Consider the following 22,445-nt stretch of genomic DNA (forward strand, 5'->3'; position numbering starts at 1 on the left):
TCCAATGAAAAAAATTCTCTATCCTCTCAGGAATTCAGTACTTGTAATATGTTAATTAAATTTGATGAAATCCTTAACCCTAAGAAGTTTGTGGGCTTATCACTTCACACCTGTGCTTAATTTCTTTAACTCAATTCTAGATCTCAGCCTTAAAAGTAAATGGTTATTGTAAAACAAGGTACTGCTCATAAAAAAAAAGTTCATGCAATTTCAACTATTAGGTTGTTCTGCTGTTTTAGACTGGTTCCAAGCTTCCCAAGAAAAAGAATATTTATACTTGGGTCTCATTTGCCATTTTATGTTTCAGATTTGAAAATTATGTAACAGGTAAGGGGAAGATGGACCAAACATCTGTTGCATTCCCAGATCACAATAGGATGTCCTATATTCCAGAGAGAGGATATCCAGAGCCACCTGTCAGCTTTACGCTATGAACAATGAGAGACAAAGGTGGGAAATAACAGTAGGGGAAAAACATGGGTACTGACTACTTCACCAAACAACTCAACAGTAACTATTCCTTAATTTAATATTTTGTCTGCCCAGACAGATAAAAAAACACACTGAAGTTATATAGCACTTTAGGGTAACAAAGCAACAATTTCAGATGGGATAGTGGGGAGTTGGTGGGAGTCAGGAATACATTCCAAAAAGTCAAAATAAAAAAATCTTTCATATATCACTGTTTTCTCAAAATAAGACAAATGAGCAAGAAAAACTAAAGCCAAAACTAAATATCTACACTCAAAGTACATCAGTCTTTGACAATTTGAAAACACACAGTAACAGCAATGTGATGGCAACAGCACATACAAAAGAGCAACCTCTACAACTAAATCCTCTTTCAGCTGGTCCTCAAGTGAAACAAGTAGGTCAGTCAAAAGAGTTTGCTTTTATTATTTTCAGCTTACCTTCCATGACGGTTAATTTTATGTGTCAACTTGACTCTGTCAGCGGGTGCCCAGATATTTAAACACTATTCTACGTGTTTCTGTGAGGGTGGTGTTGGACGAGATTACCATTCAAATCAGTAGAGTGAAAAAAGCAGACTGCCCTCCATAATGTGGGTGAGCTACATGCAATCAGGTGAAGGCCTCAATGGAACAAAAGGCTGACCCTGCTGCACGTAACAGAGCATTCGCCACTGGATGGCCTTCACCTGGAACATGGGCTCCTCCTGCCTGACAGCCTTCAAACGGAATAGAGCTGTTCCTGGTTTTAGAGCAGCTTCCAGTCTTACTTGCCAGGCTCCATAATCACAAGCCGATTCCTTATAATAAATCTCTTCGTATATATATGTGCGCGCGTGTGTGTGTGTACACTCACACACACACACACACTCACAAACACACACCCTACTGGTTCCATTTCTCTGGAGAACCCTGACTAATGCATCTTCCAAAAATAAATTCTTTATGGTCAATTTACCAACAGGATTACTACACTTATGACATTGTGAGGAGAAGAAATAATGCTGCCCAAAAGCATTTTATTTGAATCAATGAAATAACAAACACTCTAAAATGTGCTAGGATGAATACTAACATTAAAAAAATATATGTAAAACCAAAATTATGGCCTCCTATTATATAACAGTTGTGAATTTTAAAAAGAATAAGTTATTTTAAATATTACTCGTTTCAGTTTTTATGTTTTTACTTATTATTATTTTCATTTATTATTATCACAATACTCATTTTCACTGAAGTAACTATTATTTTAATGGACTTTTTGGGACTCTGTGTGTATCACAGCAGGGGCTACAAGCCTTTGAACTCGTCATCTCTCCTAGGAGAACTATCAATTAGCTCACAGGGAAAGAGCAATCTTCTGATTTGTCTGGATTTTTCACCCTGAGAGGCAATAGTGCCTCCTTAGCATGCAGTACATAGAATGAGACACAAATATGAGCTGTGCATTCTGCTACACCAAAATACCAAATCAAAAATAACAATATTTGACACGTACTGGGTACTATGTTCTAGATACACATGGTGTTCTAACTACTTTTTATATATTATGCCATTTAATCTTCCCAAACAGCCTCTACTGTTGATAAAATTAACAGCCACATTTTGAATAGGAGGAAACTGAGGACCAAATACCTCAACTATTCCAAGAATACACAACTGCTAAGTGGCTGACTGCCCATCCAAATCCTAGATTGACCCTAAGCCCACATTCTTCACCACTACACTACTCCAACAGCCAGCCACCCTAAAGGACAATGTTTTACCTTCCAGTAAATCTTCTAGAACAGCATGGCTGACACCATAAAATACATTCAAAATAGCTAGCCTTTATTGTGATACTCAGACACATTACTAAAACAGAAAATTAAATGAACACAATCTCAAATTCTTCTTATTCAAAAAAATGGCTAAGCAGCCGTTGAAAGATATTCACTACATATGGACCAAATTCTAAATCAGCCATGATGTTATAACAAGTGCTCTCTTTCTAAAGCTACAAAAACTCCAAACATTTTCCCTTAAAATATTACCCATGTATATTGAACTCTTGGACAAAATACATTACTGAGTAAATAATGATGTCTTGTTCAATTACTTAAAATTCTTTAATCCTTTGCTAAGCCACATCAACGTTCTTGAATAAAAGCAGGTATAAGACTTCAAGTTTCTAATTTTTACTGGGCTGAATACTTATTTTCAAGTTAAACAATTATTGAAGTTTTTAAAAAAAAATTTCCTGGAAATACTATATATTTTTGTTTATTTACCTAATTTAATCACTATCCCCAGAGCATAACAACTTAAAATTATTATACTTGAAGACTTTGAAAGTGTAAACAAATTATAGCTGACTATCAAGTTACTACCTTTATATCCAATTTATAACTTTCTTCATTTAAATGACAAATTTTCCAAGGAGATCTCCACTGACTGGAGACTCCTCTAGGCTACAATAGATTTGTATAAAACTGAATAGTCTCATGTTCTTAAAGCCCCTAGAAATAGTTCAATATGATACAAAGCCCTTGTTAAAATATAACAGCCAAATAAACCAGACATCTTGCAAAATTCTGCCCTAACTACCTCAACATGAAAATACCTCCCTTGGAAGTTTTTTTCAGATTTTAAAAAATGATATAGAAATTACCTTAGATTAGAAAGAGAGAAGGGGAATTAAGAAATTAAAATTAACCATAGGAAGAAAACCTATAACAGAGCTCATTAAAGGCTTTATATAAAATTATCAATACAATGTTTTAAATTACTATTAAAGGGGAAAAATGATATACATATAGGTCCAACAGATATTTCTGAGTCAATATAGAAATTTTAGTATGGCTACATTTTAAACTAAACAGCTAAAACCTCCTCCTCAAGTACTTATGAAAAATTGTAATATCTGAAAAGTTTAAATTATTGGTAAAGGACACACTATATCACATAGTCCACATAAATAGTCTTCCTTTTTACCAAAAGTACCAAACTCCAGAATAAATTCTCTTCTGAAACCTGGAAGACTCAAGTAGCAATACTGAGAAACAAGTTTGAAGATACTATCCAAATGATATTAGGGGAAAGGAGTAACGCCTTAGAAACGATAATTTATTTTTAATATTTGAGGAACCACCACACCATTTTCCACAGCAACTGCACCATTTTACATTCCTACCGGTAATGAACAAGCATTCCAATTTCTCCACAACCTCCTCAACGCTTGTTATTTTCTGCTTTTTTGATAATAGCCATCCTAATGGGTGTGAAGTGGTATCTCATTGTGGTTTTGATTGCATTTCTCTAATGATTAGTGATGCTGAGCATCTTTTCATATTCTTATTGGCCATCTGTATATCTTCTTGGGAGAACTGTCTATTCAAGTCCTTTGCCCATTTTTTAACTGGGCAGTTTGTTTCTTTGTTGTTGAGTTGTAAGAATTCTTGATATATTCTGGATATTAACTCCTTATCATATATATGACTCGGAAATATTTTCTTACATTTTAAAGATTGCCTTTTCACTCTCTCGATAGTCCCCTATGCACAAAAATTTTTAATTTTGATGAAGTCCAATTTATCTACATTTTCTTTTGTTGCCTGTGCTTCTGGTGTTATATTCAAGAAATCATTGCCAAATTTAATGTCATGAAGACATTATGTTTTCTTCTAAGAGTTTTATGATTGTTTTCCCCTATGTTTTAGCTCTTACATTTAGGTCTGTGATTGATACAAGTGAACTTGTGAAACATAAGCATTCACAAGTAGGAAACTATAATTAACTTTCAAACTAATGAACAGTTTTTATATTAATCTAAACTATAACGTGACCTACCCTGGAACCTCATTATAACGGACTTTACTATAGCATAAAGTATTTCATTGTGACGTCAAGGCCAGAGAAGAAAGATTGACCTTTCAGAAAACAATAAGGATAAGGTTCACGCAAGAATACAGGTCATGACAAGATCTATGCTTCTCATCAACTGTCCATCTGTGTAGCACAATGGCTCCAAAGCACCTTCCTATATGGGAGGCCCATATAGGTACTCGCACTATGACTTCTTTTGATCATGATGTATGACAACTCAGATAGGGTAAAACAGATCTTCAAGATGTAACATTCGGCAAAAATGTGAACTTTTCTGTTTGAAAAATTTCAAAAAATTTCTCAAAAGACAACTATTTCATTCACAAGCAAAGGGCAATGTTTTAAAGTGACAGATTGACGTGAAAATATTAATCTAAATAAATCTTCTCCTTATATATATTTAAGATGAGAATAGGAAATAGAGTATAACTTGGCAGGTAAGTTAAAATTACCAGTTGCAGGGGTGATTTTCTCCAAATTATGAAAAGCATATACTCTTAAGAATAAAGAAATAATATTTATTTTAACTCCTACCAGGATGTAAAAATAAAAAGTAATATGGATTTATAATAGGAAAATGTGATGCTATTATTTCCTATGAAACCAAAACACTGTACTGGGATCTCAGCCTTCACCACCACCACCACCACCACCACCACACGGTTCAGGAAGGAAATGTGTTATACTGGAAAGAACAAACAGTTATAAGATGTGGGTTCTTCTCTGAACTCTGTCTCTATTCGTTCTCTTTAATTTAAAAGAAAGGAACGAAATGTGATGATCTCAAATGTCCCCACCAATTCTATATGTCTATGATTATTTAAACAGACAATGACTAAAGACTTCCAAATTTCCAAGACTGCACTATCTAGGAAAGGAATGTAGAGGACTCGTTTTATTGTTTCATTCAGCTAGTCACTCAATCATTCAATAAATATTTAATGAACTTCTCCTATGTGTTAAGTACTGTTCTAAGCACTAGGGATTACATACAAAGACATACATAGAAAGGGCCTACTCTCAGGAAGCTTACATCCTGTGAAGATATAAGATGAACAAAAGGGCAAAAAATATTTGTCACTAAATATCATTCCATATAATGATAACTGCTGTGAAGAAAAATAAAAGAGCATGAGAATAAAGACTTGTGAGGGGAGGGGAGAATGTTTTAGATGGTCTGGGGTAGGAATGTGATTGTTTAAGAAACAGTAAGAAAGACTGTGTGGCTAGAATGGCAGGCGCACCGGTGAGACAGGCAGGTGACAGATCTGAAAGGTAACTAGGACCAGCTCACATGGGTATTAAAGGATCTTGTAAAACGTTTGTGTGTATGCTCCCAGAAATATTAATTCCACAAAATGTACAGAATGTATAGGAGTACAGATGGAAGAGAACAGATATAAAGGCAAACAAAGGCTCTGAAGTGGATCTATTGTAATTATTTTCATGGTAATGCAAAAGAAATTACAGAGCACCAAGAGAAAAAGCAAATGTCATGGGTTTCATCAACCTTTATTTACCAGCAAAAACCATATCTCCACAATATCTAGATATTATCCACAGTGCTGCTATCCCTCTGCCTGCAGTTCAAATTGTCAGTGATCAAAAGAGTCCTCAACCTGAGAAATGACAGTGCCTATTGTGATCAGGGACCCTAGGGATGGAACGTGCTAAAAGGGGTTTTACCCAGAGGCTGTAAACAAGCCTCAGGATAGACAGCCTGGTAACTGCTCCCAGAAGGAGTTTTCTGATTCTTTTTATTACCTTCCTGAGCACTGTGGTCCACTGGTGCCATCCAACTACAACCACAGCCTAAACTAAGAATCCAGTAACAACCACAATTCCTGGTTAATCCCAAAACATCTTTTTACTTCATTTATGGGTACAAAAGACAAGTTTCTTCCTAAGTCATTTAAGTAGATAGAGGCATCAAAAAAAGGCTTAACTCATCTTAAGTAAAGTGATATACAGGGATGAAATAAAGATATAAGATGCAAACACTAATCAAAAGCGAGGAGTGTTTAAATTAGTATCATACAAAGTAGACTTCAAAACAAGAAAAAATACAAGAAAAATACAAAAAACAAGAGAAAAGAACAATACTTCATCACGAAGACACAACTATCCTAAATGTGTATGCACCTAACAAGAGAGCATCCAAAACACATAAAGCAAATGGTGACTGAACTTACAGAAGAAATAGACAATTTCACATTTAGAGATCGACAATTTAGCAAACTTTTCTCAAGTAATTAATAGAAAAAAGCGACAGAAAATTGGCAGGATATCTATGACCTGAACACCACCAAAAAACTTGACCTAAAAGACATTTATAGAACACTACATTCAACAATAACATATATTTTTTTCAAGTGCACATGGAAATTCACCCATACAGACCATGTTCAACATAATAAAACATATCTCAACAGAAATAAAAGAACTGAAATCTTACAAAGTATGTTCTCCGACCATAAGTAAACTACAAATCAGTAAAAGAAAGATAAATGGAAAATCTTCCCAAGTCAGAAATTACAAAACAAACTTCTAAACAATCCATGGGTCAAAGAGGATGTCTTAAGGAAATTAAAAGATATTTTTATCTAAATGAAAATGTAAATACAACAAACCAAAATCTGTAGGACAGACTTAAAACAGCACTCAGAGGGAAATCTATAGCATTAAATGCATATATTAGAAAAAAAGGTCTTAAACTGATAATCTAAGCATTCCATCATATGAAACAAGAAGTAAACCAAAAGCAAGCAGAATTAAAGATAGAACAAAGAGCAGAAATAAATGAAATTGAACATAGAAAAGTAATAGAGAAAAATCAATGAAATTGGAAACTATTTCTTTGAAAAGAACAATGAAATTAATAATGCTCCAGTCAGTTCAAACAAGAACCTCATGAAGAACTATCACAATAGAACCCACAGATGCTTAAAGGATAATAAAGGAACAGTACAAACAAATCTATGAACATAACTTGGACAAATTAGAAGAAGCGGACCATTGCTTAAAACATACAAACTACCAAATTCACTTAATAGAAAAAGACAACTGGAATAGCGCTACATAGTGTAGGAAAAGAGCTAACATAGTGGCCTGATGATGCTATGATGAGAAGGAGCTGGCGTTTGGGTAGCATATCAGAACTTTGCTTTCAGGATGCTTCCCATATAGCAAGGTTGTTTTGCCTGTTTAGGATACTGACCCTGCTGTGCAGCTTGCATAGATTGTTTGTACAAATACTGTAATTTGTAACTATCTGCTTTCCTTCTTGGAGTCTGGAAATTGGGTAGTTGTGGCTAGCCATGCAGGCACACAGTATGCCTACATGACCAGCCTTCAATAAAAACTCTGGACTTTAAGTCTTAAGTAGGCTTCCTTGGGTAGAAACATTGCAATGGCATTACTCTAATTCACTGCTGGAAGAGTATGTTCTTTGTGCCCATTGCTCTCAATAGGAGGAACTTTGGAAATTTGAGCCTGAATGCCTCCAGACTCTCCTTAAGTCATTCTCCCTTGCTGCTCTGTAATATATTACAGCTTATAGTACAACTATATGCTGACTGCTGTGAGCCTAGCAGATCACTGAACGCGTAAGTGGTCGTTGAAACCTTGGGATATATAGCTATTAAAGAAATAACATGTGTACTTTAAAATCTTGCAAATAAAAAAAACTTCCAAGCTCATATGGTTTCACTGGGACCTCTACCCAACATGAAGGAAGACATAACACCAAATCTACACAATTTCTCCCAATTAACAGAAAAGAAGAAACACTTCCCAATTCATTTACGGGGCCAGCACTACCCTGATAACAAAAGCAGAAAAGGACAGTACCAAAAAAATTACAGATCACTATCCCTCATGAACACAGATGAAACATCCTCAACAAAACATTAGCAAATTGAATCCAGCAATAAAAAGAATAGTACATCACAACAAAGTGTGATTTATCCCAGGAATGCAAGGCTAGTTCAACATTTAAATATCAATGACTATAATCCACCATATTAACAACTAAAGAAAAAACGTCACATGGTCACTATTAACTGATAAAGAAAAAGAATGCTATAAAATTCAATACTGTTTCATGATAAAAACCCTCAGCAAGCTAGAAATGGAAAAAGAATTCCACAATGAAATGAAGCACATCTACAAAAAACCTCTAACTGACATCAGGCTTCACGGTGAAAGATAAAGCTTTCCACATAAAACTGGAAACAAGGCAATATGTCTCGTCTCATCACTTATATTCAACTCTGTACATGAAATCCTAGCCAATGCAATAAGACTAAAGGGGAGGGGGAGGGGGGGAAGGGACAGGCATACAATTGAAAAGATGAAATAAATTCTCTATTTGCAAATAACTATCTACAGAGAAAATCCCAAGGTATCTATAAAAAAGCTCCTAGAACTAATATGTGAGTTTAGCAAAGTCACAGGATACAAGGTCACCACACAACTATCAATCAGATTTCTTTACACTAGCATTGAGCAATTGGAAACTCAAACTCTTTAAACAGTATCATCTATAATATCTCCACTAAAAAATAAAAGAATAAACCTAACAAAGTATGGGGAAAATCAGTACACTGAGAACTATAAAATTCTGATGAAAGAAGTAAAAAAAGAACTAAAAAATCCAAAAAATGAAGAGACCATGTCCATTGATTGGAAGACTCCGTATTGTTAAGATGTCAGTTCTCCCCAAATATATCTACAGATTTAAGGCAAACTCAATCAACTTCTCAGCAGCAAGGCCGGCCTCGTGGCTGAATGGTTAAAGTTCCAAGCGGTTAAAGTTCCAAGCGCTCCATTTCGGCCCCTGGGGTTTGCAGGTTTGGATCCTGAGTGCGGATCTACTCCACTTGTCAGCCATGCTATACAGGCATTTCACATACAAAACATGGAGGAAGACTGGCACAGATGTTAGCTCAGGGCCAATCTTGCTCATCAAAAAGAAAGAAAGAAAAGAAAAACCTCAGCAGGACTTTTCACAGACACAGACAAGTCAATTCTAAATTTCATACAGGAATGTAAGAAAACAAGAAGAGCCAACACAATTTTGTCAAAGAATAAAGTTGCAGAACTCAGCTTAAAAGAGTTTCGGACTTATTATAAAGCTACAGTAATCACAACAGTATGATAGGAGAAAAAGGCTAGACTCAAAGATCAATGGAACAGAAAAAAGGGTCCAGAAATAGACCCACACAAGTATGGTCAATTGATTGTTCACAAGGATGCAAAGGCAATTCGATGGAGAAATGACAGACTTGTCAACAAACAGTAGAACAACTGGATATCCATAAGCAAAAAAAAAGGATATCTTAACCCATTATATCTTAACCGATAGTTTTTTCACAACTTATATAAAACTAACTCAAAAGACTTAAATGTAAAACAAGAAAACTATCAAACTCTTAGAACAAAACAGGAGAAAATCTTTGTGACCTTCAGATAGGCAGAGTTCTTACATATACCAAAGGCATGATACACAAAAGGAAAAAACTGATAAATTGGACTTCATCAAAATTTAAAACTCTCACTCTGCAAAAGATGCTGTTGATAAAACGAAAAGACAAGCTACAGACTCAGAGAAAATACTTTCAGATCACATATCAGGCAAAAGACTTCAGAAGGACTAGTATCTAGAATATATAATAAGCCCTCAAAACTTAAAAAGAAGAAAACTAATAATCCAGTAAACAAGCAAGAAAAAGTTTGAACAGACATAACATTTATGGATGACAAATAAGCACATGAAAAGATACTCAACGTCATTGTCATTAAGGATTAGGGAAATGCAAAATCACAATGAGATACTACTTCATGCCTATCAGAATGCTAAAAAAACAACAACAAACCAAGAAAACCCTGGCAATGCCAATCAAGTACCAATAAAGATGCAGAAGAACCAGAACTCTCACACACTACTCACGGGAATGTAAACTAGAGGACAACCACTTTGGAAAACAATTTGGCAGTTTCTAACAAAACTAAGCATAAACTTACCGTATGATCTGGCAATTCCACTCCTAAGTATTCACCACTTAGAAATCATACAACATCCTTTCTAATATTCTTTGGCAACAAGAAAGCAGTTGAACAATAGTACTATTCACTCCCAATTGTAGGGATATTTTATCTAAATAACTGGTTTGTTGACACATTCAAATATTCTTTCCTCATTCCCTGAGTTTACTAACTCATTCTTTAGAGATACTTATCTTTGCTTATTGTTCTTTTTATTTTTGTTTGTTTGGTTTTTTTTGAGGAAGATTAGCCCTGAGCTAACATCTGCTGCCAATCCTCCTCTTTTTGCTGAGGAAGACTGGCCCTGAGCTAACATCCATTCCCACCTTCTGCCGTTTTATATGTGGGACGCCTGCCACAGCATGGCTTGACAAGCGGTACGGAGGTCACTCTCAGGATCCGAACCGGTCAACCCCTGGCTGCTGAAGAGGAATGTGCAAATTTAACCGCTGTGCCACTGGGCTGGCCCCCTTTTATTTTGCTTTTAGTTCCTCTCTATTTCAGTTTTCACTATCATGGAGATAAAACTATATGCAAACATCACATGCTCCATCGTAAGAAGGAAATGGTATGTCTACTTAAATATGACATTTACCTCTGCTCTGTCCTGAACACTAAAGAGGTAAAAATATTAGTCTTTTACTTTAGTAAAAATACTAAAGCAATACAAAATGGACAAAGGAAAAGGGAAAGGAGGTGACAGCAGACAAGAATGTTAATAATGCTTCGGAAGCTAGAAAGGAGACAAAGTGAAGTCCTCAGCCCAGAGGTAGTAAGTCAACAAAAATCAAGCAGCTGGGTGCTACAGAACTGTGACAAAGTTTGGGACCTGAAGGCAGGAATGCATGGTGGGACTGAAAACCAGAACACACTGTAGTTTCCACAGGGAGCAATTAGAACCCCAGATCCCTTTTCCAACCTCATTCAAGTCACACCACTATTCTCTCACCACTCTTGCAAAAGAATGAAGGTTTCATCTCTGGGGAGACTACCAGAGAAATTCTGTGCTTGTGAACACCAAGCATGGCAGGGGTGAAGGGTGTCTGACACATCATTCTGAAAAGAGGAAGATTAAGGAAAAGTCTACATACTAAACTATAACAGATACATCTCTACCCAGCCCCAACCCAAGCTTGCTCTTCTGCTCAGCTACCAAAAATACCACAGTCAGGCTTATAAACCCTAGGCAGAAGACTAAAATGTCTCTCTTTGGAGAAATGTTCAGTCTAAGAGAACAGAAATCTACAGTTAATGATATCATTGAGGGATGCCCATGAAATTGGCCAGACCAACATCTGATCATACTACAATAAAGGTCCATGTCACATACATTTCTGTGGCTCTGTCTTAAATATAAATGGACAGCTAAAGATCCCAGATGATAAGAAAAGCCTCTAACATAAAAGATGGTAAGCAGAACAACGAGAACAAAAAGGAAATCAAATGTCAAAGAGAAAATAAAGCGAATAAGAGAAAGCTTCACATAATCATAAATATTCTTGTGGAGACAAAACATTAGATCCATGAAAAGACACAGGAGGGCTTTTTAAAAGAATAAATATGTAAAAGTAACATTCAGAGGACAAAAAAAGAACTCTTGGAAATTAAAATTATGACTAGAAAAATTAAAAATTAAATGAAAAGTTTGGAAGATAAAGTTAAGGATAATCTCCTAGGAAGTAGACCAAAATGGTAAAGGATAGAAAAGGTAAGGAAATTGAAGGACCAGTTCAAGAGGTCCAACAGCTGAATAAAAGCAATTCAAGAGAGAAAGAGAAAAAGAGACAAACAGATGGATGGATGGACAAATGAATGGACGAAAGGAAGGAAGGAGAGAGATACAAAGGGGGGGGGAGGGAAAGACAGAGGGAGAGGGAAAGAGAGACAGAGAGAAAAAGAAATTATCAAAGAAATAATTCAAGAAAATTTCCAAGAACTGTAAGATAAAAGTACCCAGCAAAGTGGATGAAAAAAGACCCAAATCATACACAATATCATAAAATATCAGAACACAACAGATAAAGAAAAGATCCTAAAAGTGTCAAGAGTAAGGGGGAATAAAAAGGTAACATGTAAAGGCTCATAGATCAGAATTGCATGGGACTTGTCAATAGTAACAATGATAGCTAGAAAATAAGTGAGAGAAAGGCTTCAGAATTTTAAGAGAAAATGATTTGCAACCCAAAATCTATTACCAAGTGATATGAAATGTATACACAAGTAATCTGAAATGTATGTGTATGTATTCCATTCATTACACTTGGCTTTAGAATTCACACTTATCTTTCAACAACAGTTAACATCTAAATTACATTTTTCTAAAACCAATGCTGAAATTAGTCTCTTCTTTAAGTGTGTTCTAACTTACTACAAAGGAAAGCTGCCAAGAAAAGTGCTTAATGTCAGCAGAAAGCCAGAGTGAGATTAAAAATTTGCTGTGGGTCATCCCCATGCACAGTTCACATAAAGAAACTCATGCCTGTCAGTTTCAATCAGAGTACAACATAGTGACAGAATTTTCAAGTCCTAAAAAATCCTCTTTTAAGAAAGAGTAAACTAAAATTGGGAAATTAAAATGAAAAGATAGATGTGATAGAAAAGATGATCTTTTCAAGTAGAAAATGATATGCTTCAATAAAATATCACTATCTGATATTTATAAAAATTACTTCTCTACGATCAAAGTACTTTCACATATCTCACATACTGGTAAAATGAAGCTAGAACTGGTAAAATAAAGCCAGTTCTAGCTTCATTTTACCATTGAGAAAAGCCAGATTAATGGAATGAATTACCCTGATGATAAATTTCAGTTTCTTTCACTAGTCTATATGGTCTCCAAAGGTTTAGATATTAACTGTTCTTAAGAGTGAAAGAACAGGTCCTCAAGATAATAAAGATCATCCAGAGGAGAACATAATGAGGCCATTATCTCAAATGTTATATATCAATAAACCATATTTAAATAAAGAAAAGATCGCATAAGGGCAGTAGGGAGTAGAAATGAGGAAAAAAATCCAGCTGACTGGAAGATGAAGACGTATGCTCAAATTTAGCTCTATGTCCCAAATTAAAAGGAGAATGGATTACAACAACATGTAAATATTTATTGATTCTCAACCATGTGCCACATATTGTACTATACACATCTCCTTCAATCTTCATCAACAAGACATTAGTTCCATTTTAGAGACAGGAAATCATGCTGAGAAAGGTTAAGTAATTTGCCCAATATCACAGTTAATAAGGAGAGGAAGCTCCTTATTGAATTCTACAGTAGATGTTGGTCTATTTCTGATTTATACACAATTTTAAAATGAAATTTTATACTTTCACTTGAATACATTTCTGATGCTATGAAGCCCCTAATGTTTCTACCAAAATAATGAAACAACACAGATTCAAGGAAAAAAAGACATTTGCCATTTATCTCCATGCTGTCCTTTTGCTTAATTTGTTCAGTTCAGCATTTACTCATTTCCTACCATATGACAAATACTGTTCTGGTGCTTAAAAGTTCTCTCAAGAAGAATTTCACACCTGGAAATGGCAGAGACACCTAAACATGTAAATTAGAAAGGATTAAAAGTTCTAAGGTATAACACAAACAGGCACCCAAAAAAGAAAGGGGTGCCGTAAGAAAAGGTACACCAGAAGAGGTGACGCCTACACCAGTTTATGAAGCTTATTCATTCATTCAAAAATATTTTCTACAGTCCTATTATATGCCAGTCTTATTTAGTGCTAAATGGACATTAGCTAGTAGGGTTGGGGTTGTTAAGAAGAGAAGAAAATCAGGATAATGTATCAAAACACAGGGAAACAAGCCAAGAAAGAAAACATTCTAAATCCTATGGATTATTCCTGGGAGAACTGAGTTCTAGGTCTAATAAGGATTAAAGCAGACCAAAAATGCCAACATGTGAGCCTACCATCTTCAAAGAGCTATTGATATCAGCTATAACAGGGTGTCTTAATACTAATCCTACCAAAAGTATTTACCAATCATGATACCAAAGCTAGAAAACCACAAATAAGACTTATGTGTGACTTAGGTAGGTTTTAAAACTTCTGAATGAAAATAGTAAATACTATAAACATGTAAATTTATTATTTCAAATAACAAAAAAATTTTGCAACAAAAAACAAATGTTTAAAGACCCTCCCTTAATATATAGAGTTCTTGTAACTCAATAAATACAAATATCTCTATGTTTTAAAATGAGTAAGAAATAACAGATAATTCACAAAGAATTAGTCTGTTTGAAGCAAGAATGGAGATCTAGATGGCACAAACATATTTTATACTCAAGGATAATTTACTGATTTCCTAGTGATCAAGCACTACTGGGCAGTATGAAATGCACTCCCAGAAAACAGCCTACATAAGCAGTCAATTTTTAAATTTTAGTTACTCCACTTCTCCATCCGCCCCCATGCCATCTCCAACTCACAACCAAAATTAAGCGTAAGCACTGAAAAAAAAACCGTTTTGTACTTTAAAACTTATTTTCCATCTGCATCTTTTCTTTAAATGAGCATGTACTAAATTTATAAGCAGGAAACAACAACAAGGGCTACTCTGGCAGCTGAGGTGAAGATCTGCAGCAGGTGGCCACGAGCATCTTAAACATTTTTCTACTTTAATCAGAATTGAAATAGGAACTCAAGTTGTATTCAACTCGCAAAGAAAGACTTCAGTCATGAAGCGCTGACAAGCATAAAACAGAAGCAAAGGAAATGAGACTCAAAAAATAAGCAAATTTTAGATTATGCCAACAAAACCTAAAAGTCACTTCCTTCTCTCTTATTGAATGATTAACCACCTACTATTAACAAGCACAGTCCTGTGCTAAGCAATATAAAGCACATTAAAATTTAAAACATGGCCCATATCCTCAAAGAAATTTTAATCTAGTAATGACACACAAACTAAAAATAAACATATAGACATTATTAGCATATGCAAAGGTCAACGGGGTTAAAGCCTCTAAGTATAAAAGTTAAGAGAAGTTCATAGCTTACATGCACTGAGAAAGAGTAAGAAAGATCACAGGGGAAAAGTATTCCATCAGTAAGATGCCTTCAGTGGCAAGAAACAGACTGGAATCACAGGGCCTATTCTATCAAGTAAATAGTCCCAAAACAAGGCAGTCTAAGTCCTTTCCAAGTCCAGGACCTGGCTTCTTCTGCATATTGTCTGTTTCCTGACTAGCTCCTGGCAGGGCTATAATTAATTTTTAGCATACTTATCATCATTTGAGCGCTTGCTAAGAGCCAAGCACTGTTCTAAGAACTTTACGCTCATTAACTTAATTCCTACAACAGCCTACAAGGTAGCTACTATTATTAGCCCCATTTTTTAACAGGTTTATTGAAACATAACTCACATTCCATATAATTCACTCATTTAAAGTGTAAAATTCAATGGTTTAAATAAATAATAATATAAATAGCATATTCACAGATATGTGCAACCATCATTACAGTCAATTTTAGAACGTTTTATCACCTGAAAAAGAAATCCAGTAACCTTTAGTTATCACTCCCCATCCCCTGTCCTACTGCCGCCCACAACTCTAAGCAATCACTTATCTATTTTCTGTCTCTCTAAACTTCCCTATTCTAGATTGTCATATATTAGTGGAATAATATAGTATGTGGTCTTTGTGACTGGCTTCTTTCACTTACCATAATGTTTTCAAGATTCATCCATGTTGTACCATGTATCAGTACTTCATTCATTTTCGTGGCCAAATAATATTCTGCTGTACTGATATATTGTATTTTGTTTACATATTCATCCACTGATGGACATTCAAGTTGTTTCCACCTTTTGGCTCTTATGAATAATGCTGCTATAAACATTCGTGTGTAAGCATCTGTGTTGACGTATGTTTTCTGTTCTCTTAGGTATATATACCTAGGGATAGAATTGCTGGGTCACATGGTTAACCCTATGTTTAATCATTTTGAGGAACTATCTTACTGTTTTCCAAAGCAAGTGGACTGTTTTACATTCCTACCAGCAGTTTATGAGGGTTCTGATTTCTCAACATCCTCACCAACACTAGTTGTTATCTGACTTTTTCATTCTAGCTATCCTAGTGTGAAGTGGTATCTCACTATAGTTTTGATTTGCATTTCCCTAATTACTAATGATGTTAATGATTTTTCTCTAACGACTAATGTTCCGTGTGTATATCAGCCCTATTTCTAAAAGAAAAAAACCTGAGGTACAGAGAGATTAAACAAACTGCCCAGTCACAAAGCTAGCAAAGGAAAAGCTGGGATTCTAACACGGGAAGCCTGGCTCCAGAGCCCAGAATCTTACACTATAATGCTGCAGCAGTCCATGCATCTCATTCAGTGGAAGAGAAGCAGACTTTTCCAGGTAATGTATTTTAACAGTGAGGGATACTTACCAGAAGCCATTCAGAATTCTATCTCATAGACTAGCTTTGGGTCACATGACTCTTCCTAAATCAATTACTGATATGAATAACTGGCTTAGATTATTCACGATTTCTGTGCAAACTCAAGGCTCTTCCAGAAAGAAAGAAGGTAAGAATGGCTCTTAATCAGTCAAATAAAAATTGTCTGCAACAGGTGTATATGGAAAAAAAAAATTTATGATTTTCTTGTTTATACTTCTCAAAAATAAGAGAAGTTACCAAGTTTAAAAAGAGTTACCATTCAGTTACTAGTTATGCTAGTGTTATTTGTATAAATACGAGTAAATGGATAACTATAATGTCAGCCAGTCAGTAAAAGACTTAGACAACAAAGAAAGCAACCATTTCAATAAAGCAAAGAAACCAAAACTTGCATTAGACTGAAATATGGCTGTGGAAAATTAAGCCTTGAATACAGGAGCAAAACATTAAATAAAGAACATTTATTCGCACATCTCCAACAGCCAAAATATAAATTAACTACAGCTTAAAAGTTGGAAAATGACAAAAAATCATTAATAAAAAATAGCATTTTAAATTATTCGGTTTCAAAGTGTCTCTTCCAATAATATATCATTATTCGGTTTCAAAGTGTCTCTTCCAATAATATATCATTATAACAAAATTTTTCATTCACTTTACAGTTTTGTGAGGCTTAGATAAGCTTTCCTTAAGAATGCAAAGTTTAATTTAAAATAATTGTAAGTATTATTTCATATTACTGTAGCAATTTTACTAGCAATTAGATTTCACAAATCATATTTTAAGCATAGTACTACTTCAAAATGGACAAATGGTTTTCATTTTCCATACTTTCTATAATCTATTACTTGCAAATTAGCACGCATGCTCCAAAAGTGATATAATACATATTAGCATTTGCTTCTCGGGAAGAGATAAGAAAATAGAAGAGTTTACCAGATCATTCAAATGTGCATCAGAAATACTTTCAAAGTATCTATGTTGATCCCTCATAAAAAAAATTTTTTAAGGTTGAAGGGAGCAATTGAACAAATAATTACAAACCAGGCATGCCTTTAGATACAGGGTTTATCATATAATTATAATGCTGATCATTTAAAAGTACCCAAAACGTCTCCAGCATTTTAAAGAGCTAAGCAGAGTTATTTTTAAAATCAAACATATGTGCTTTTTCTGTTTATGTCTTTGGAAAGAACATTCTGTATAATGAAAAACACGACCAAATTTTTCACAGTACATCACTATAAAACCCTGTAATTGACTTTTGGGGTTAGTTTACTCTATATCTATTTTTGACCACATAGAAAACAGCAATGATGTGGTGAAAAGCCCAAAATGTAAGTCCCATTGCAGGATAAGACTCCATCCTGATTAGTATAGAAGTATCATATTTATGCTGGGAAATGTGCCCATTTAAAAGAGAAAATTTCAGTACATAAGAGCCTCCTCTTTTTTAATCAAGCCATGTAAAAACTAGTAACTCTGGTGCCTCATCTAGGCCTTGCTTAGAACCTGGATGTTGTCTACACTGATCCCCAACATTAAAGCAGCATAATGTTGACATTCAAAACTGATGTTGGAAATAAGAGGTTCATTTATATCAGTTAATCTAGTGAAAGGTAACACTGGATAGTACAATTTAACATTGTAAATTAACCTTTAAAAATATTACTAAATAATAAATTAACATTGGACAGTTACTTTTCTCATGTCTTAATACATGTTAAATAAAGAACTTAATCTCCTTCTAAAAGTTCTGAACTTAGTTATTCAGTGACTAAACTAATTTGTCATTCCTAACAAAAGTACTGTTTTTCTTCATCAAAAAGAAGTCTAAAATATCTCTGAATGAGGCCTCTTGGCTTCATTAGTAAAATTTACATTTTAACTAGTAAAATAGACTAAAAGAGGGAGATGGTGTGTGGCTGTAACACCAACACAGATTTATCTCCTGTGAGTTGACTCAACCCTTCCTTCTTCTCAGTAAATAAACTAAACTCTATGCAGGGTACTGTGGAAGGGTTTTTCAAGGGCCAAGTGAAGGAACATGTTTTAGATGGAATCTTCCAAACTGACAGCCTGCCCACTTTTGGTAGGTATTAAAGGGTCCACAGCACTTTATGAATTAGTTGTGGTTTACCTAAAAAACCATGGCCAAACCTGCCACGGTCACTGCACGTTCAATTTATTCCTATCAGAAATCAGTGTGCCTTAAAAAAATGTTAACATATTTAGAAAAACATCAAGCTAAGTGACAGCTTTCTAGTAGCATTGTTGATTAAATGGCAATCATAATATGTCATTTTAAAACCTACAAGTATGCTTAATGATAAGTCAATGTTTTTACTAATATTTAGGTCTTTTTCATAATGCAGATCATTATCTTTTATCCCCATATTCTAACTGAACCAATAAAATACTGAATTAATATTAACTGCATAAGAATATTTAATAGCTTTTACCATTTTCTTGGGGAGCAGTGGTACAAAGATATTCATAGAATCCTCCTACTTTATAAAAAACAAAAAACTGCTGAAAATCTTCACATAGATGACCTATACAGATCATCTGAACAATAAAAGAATTTCTTACCAAGCTGACTAGATAGTCAAATAAAACATCACAATTGGTGTCTGCTCTCTCAGTAAGGGATGCATGTAAGTCTTAACTGAGCTACACTGGAAGTCACCAAGATGAGAATTAGTGCCAAGACCTGACCCAGCTGTGTCACAGTCCTAGCCCAATCCTTTGCAATAACTTCCTCATCCAAACAGATGAATTTATTAGCTACATCACTAAATGAGCCAGTTTTTATAAACATTTTTTAATTGTTGTGATGAAGAAAAATGGGAGAAAAGTTCACCAGCCAACTTTTTTTCTTTCATTTGCTAACTTTGTCAAGAAAATTAAGCCTATGCTGAGGAAGGAAAAAGGAATTACCTTCTCATTAAACGACATAAGAGTAATAAATGAGGCTAAATAGTTTCTTCAAAATCATTGCACTGATCCTTTTACTGGAAAGGTTTCCCACTACAGTGATGTTTTGTTTGACAACTAAAATTTAATTATTAAGCTCAAATTATTAAGACATTATTAAGTCTAAATTAGGGGCTTGGAAATGTCTAAATATCAAGCGGAAAAACATTCAGTCTAACTACTGCAAACTTGTAACGATACCGAGACATTTTTACTTTCTCCATTACTCTCTTCAGTAAGTTTAAGGCACTCAAAGGGTAGACAAAAGCAGCAGAGCCAGGCAGGGACATCCTCCCTGTCACCTCCACAGAGCCGGATATCCTTCTACAGTGGACCATCTCAGCTAGAGCACATGAACACACGTGGCATCCAGGCTCTGACGCTTACCAACTGTGAGGCTTTGAATAAGTAACTCCACACCAGAGTTGTGTGCTTATCTATAAAACAGGGACGATCATATCAATCTCAGAGGAATGTAGTAAAGCTACAGTTAAATGATACAATTCATTCAACAAACTTAAGAAACTACCACTTGCTAAGCAATGAACTAGGCAGTGGGGATGAAAAATCAAAAAGGACACCTTCTCAAGCCTCAAAATCCTTACAATACAATAGGGCAGAGACAACACTTATACTTGAAGGACAATATTATAAGTGGTACAGCAGAGCCGAAGAATTAAGAGTATGGGAAGGCATTTGGTAAGAGATGATGACCCAATAAATTTGTGACAGTAAAGAAGTGCTTAACTTTTAAAAGAGCAAAATAATTTTGATAGCTGGAGCAAAGAATACATCTTGGGGAATAGCAGAAGATGAAGCCACAGGGGGTATGTAGGAACAACTGTATTAACATACTCTGCAAGATGTAATAAAAAATAGCTTATACAAATATAAGGTATTGTTATATCTCAACTAAATCATTACTCACACCATAGTATAACAATATGTTTATAAATCTGTTTCCTAAACTAGACCAGAGCTCAGAGGCAACAAGGGCAGTACGTTGATCCATGCAGTATTTATCTTTGTATCTCTGATCCTTTCCTGTCCCTAAAGAAATACAATTTTTTTTTTTTTTTGAGGAAGATGACCCCTGAACTAACATCTGCTGCTGATCCTCCTCTTTTTGCTGAGGAAGATTGGCCCTGAGCTAACATCCGTGCCCATTTTCTCTACTTTATATGTGGCACGCCTGCCACAGCATGGCCTGAGCAGCGGTGCCTAGGTCCATGTCTGGGATCCGAACCAGCGAACCCGGGGCAGCGGAAATGGAGCACACAAACTTAATTGCTGCACAACCAGGCCAGCCCCGAAGTACAATTTTTTTAATAAAAAAATTTCTTAAAATAAAACACTCTTCTCTGAAAAGTAACCAGAGGGAAGACTACTTTCCAGCACACTTTACTTACTTCTTTCCATTCTTGCTTTTGAGATTGATTCTGAACCACTATATGCTCTCTTCTAAACATGAAAAACAAAAGACCAGAGTGTGGATTCAGGGGTTCTTACTTAACAGCAGAAACACATTGGATGAATTACTAACGTTTTTTGAACTTCAATTTTATATAAAATGTATTTATTACCATCAAATGTGTGTGTCTTCTGAGGTTTTGATAAGGTTCAAATGAACAATCAAGTTAGACATGTACATAAACAGTTTACAAACTGTAAAGGATTGTGCAAATATAATTCTCCAGAATGATGTCTCTGGAGTTCCTCCTCTCCCACACTCCAGATTAAAGAAGATAACCAACTTTATTCCCATCTTCCAACTCTCCCTATTCTCCCTAGTGAAATGAATAAAGATAGCAAAGTGGGAAAACAGGTGACAATCTGTTCCACCGGGAGCACAAAGTTCAAAGTCTTTCACAACATCAAGGTGGATTCCAGATATCTTAATATATGCATATTCACTGCAAAATAAAAAGCCCTAATAAGGAATTTCTACTTAGCATGAGTAACTAAAGCATTCATTCACTCTTTTGAATGTGCAAACCACTGCACTGGAAACTGCCAGAAAGAGTAAAGAAGCCGGATGTTCCACATCTCAAAGAAATAAAACCACCGTCATCAAGAAAAACGTGAACTTAGAAAAAAGGAGAGGTGAAAACTGTCAAACTAAGCAGCAAAAGCCATATACAGGCTTTCAAACTCAAGCACAAGATAACTGAGTAAACTCTTCCCACAAACTCATCTCCATGCGGATTTCCTGTCACAGTTAATGGCACTACAACTAATCCCATCTTCAAAGGCACAAGTTCTGAGACCTTCAAGGATGTTCCCTACTTTTCTTCTCTCAACACATCAGCACTTGACTGTCTTGGGTAGAAAATGTCTCTTACCCTAACAGTTGGAGAACCTTCCCAAACAGATTTCATTCCACCATGATAGAGCTATTATCACATTAGGCTCTCTTTCTACTTATTTTCTTACTCTGTGATTATTAAATCTCAACCTCCACAAGGTTCATTCCCACTCTTCCTTCAGGCCTCCATTCAAACGTCCCCTCCTCAGTGAGGCCTTCCACGACTATCCTATTACAACTAAAAAACCCTTCCACAAAATATTTTTATCTACTGTTCTGTTTTTCTTCATTATACTTATTAAAACCCAATATATTGTACAATTATTTGCATATGGTAGTCCCCCCCTT

The 22,445-nt window shown here is 35.1% G+C and overlaps 1 protein-coding gene across 16 annotated transcripts in view; it reads right to left on the reverse strand.

Moving 5' to 3' along the window:
* SUPT3H (SPT3 homolog, SAGA and STAGA complex component) overlaps positions 1–22,445 on the reverse strand; it is a 465,747-nt gene that overhangs the window by 351,089 nt on the left and 92,213 nt on the right. The window lies entirely within an intron of this gene.

The sequence above is a fragment of the Equus przewalskii genome, chromosome 19 (genome assembly GCF_037783145.1).
Source record: "Equus przewalskii isolate Varuska chromosome 19, EquPr2, whole genome shotgun sequence".
NCBI lineage: Eukaryota > Metazoa > Chordata > Mammalia > Perissodactyla > Equidae > Equus > Equus przewalskii.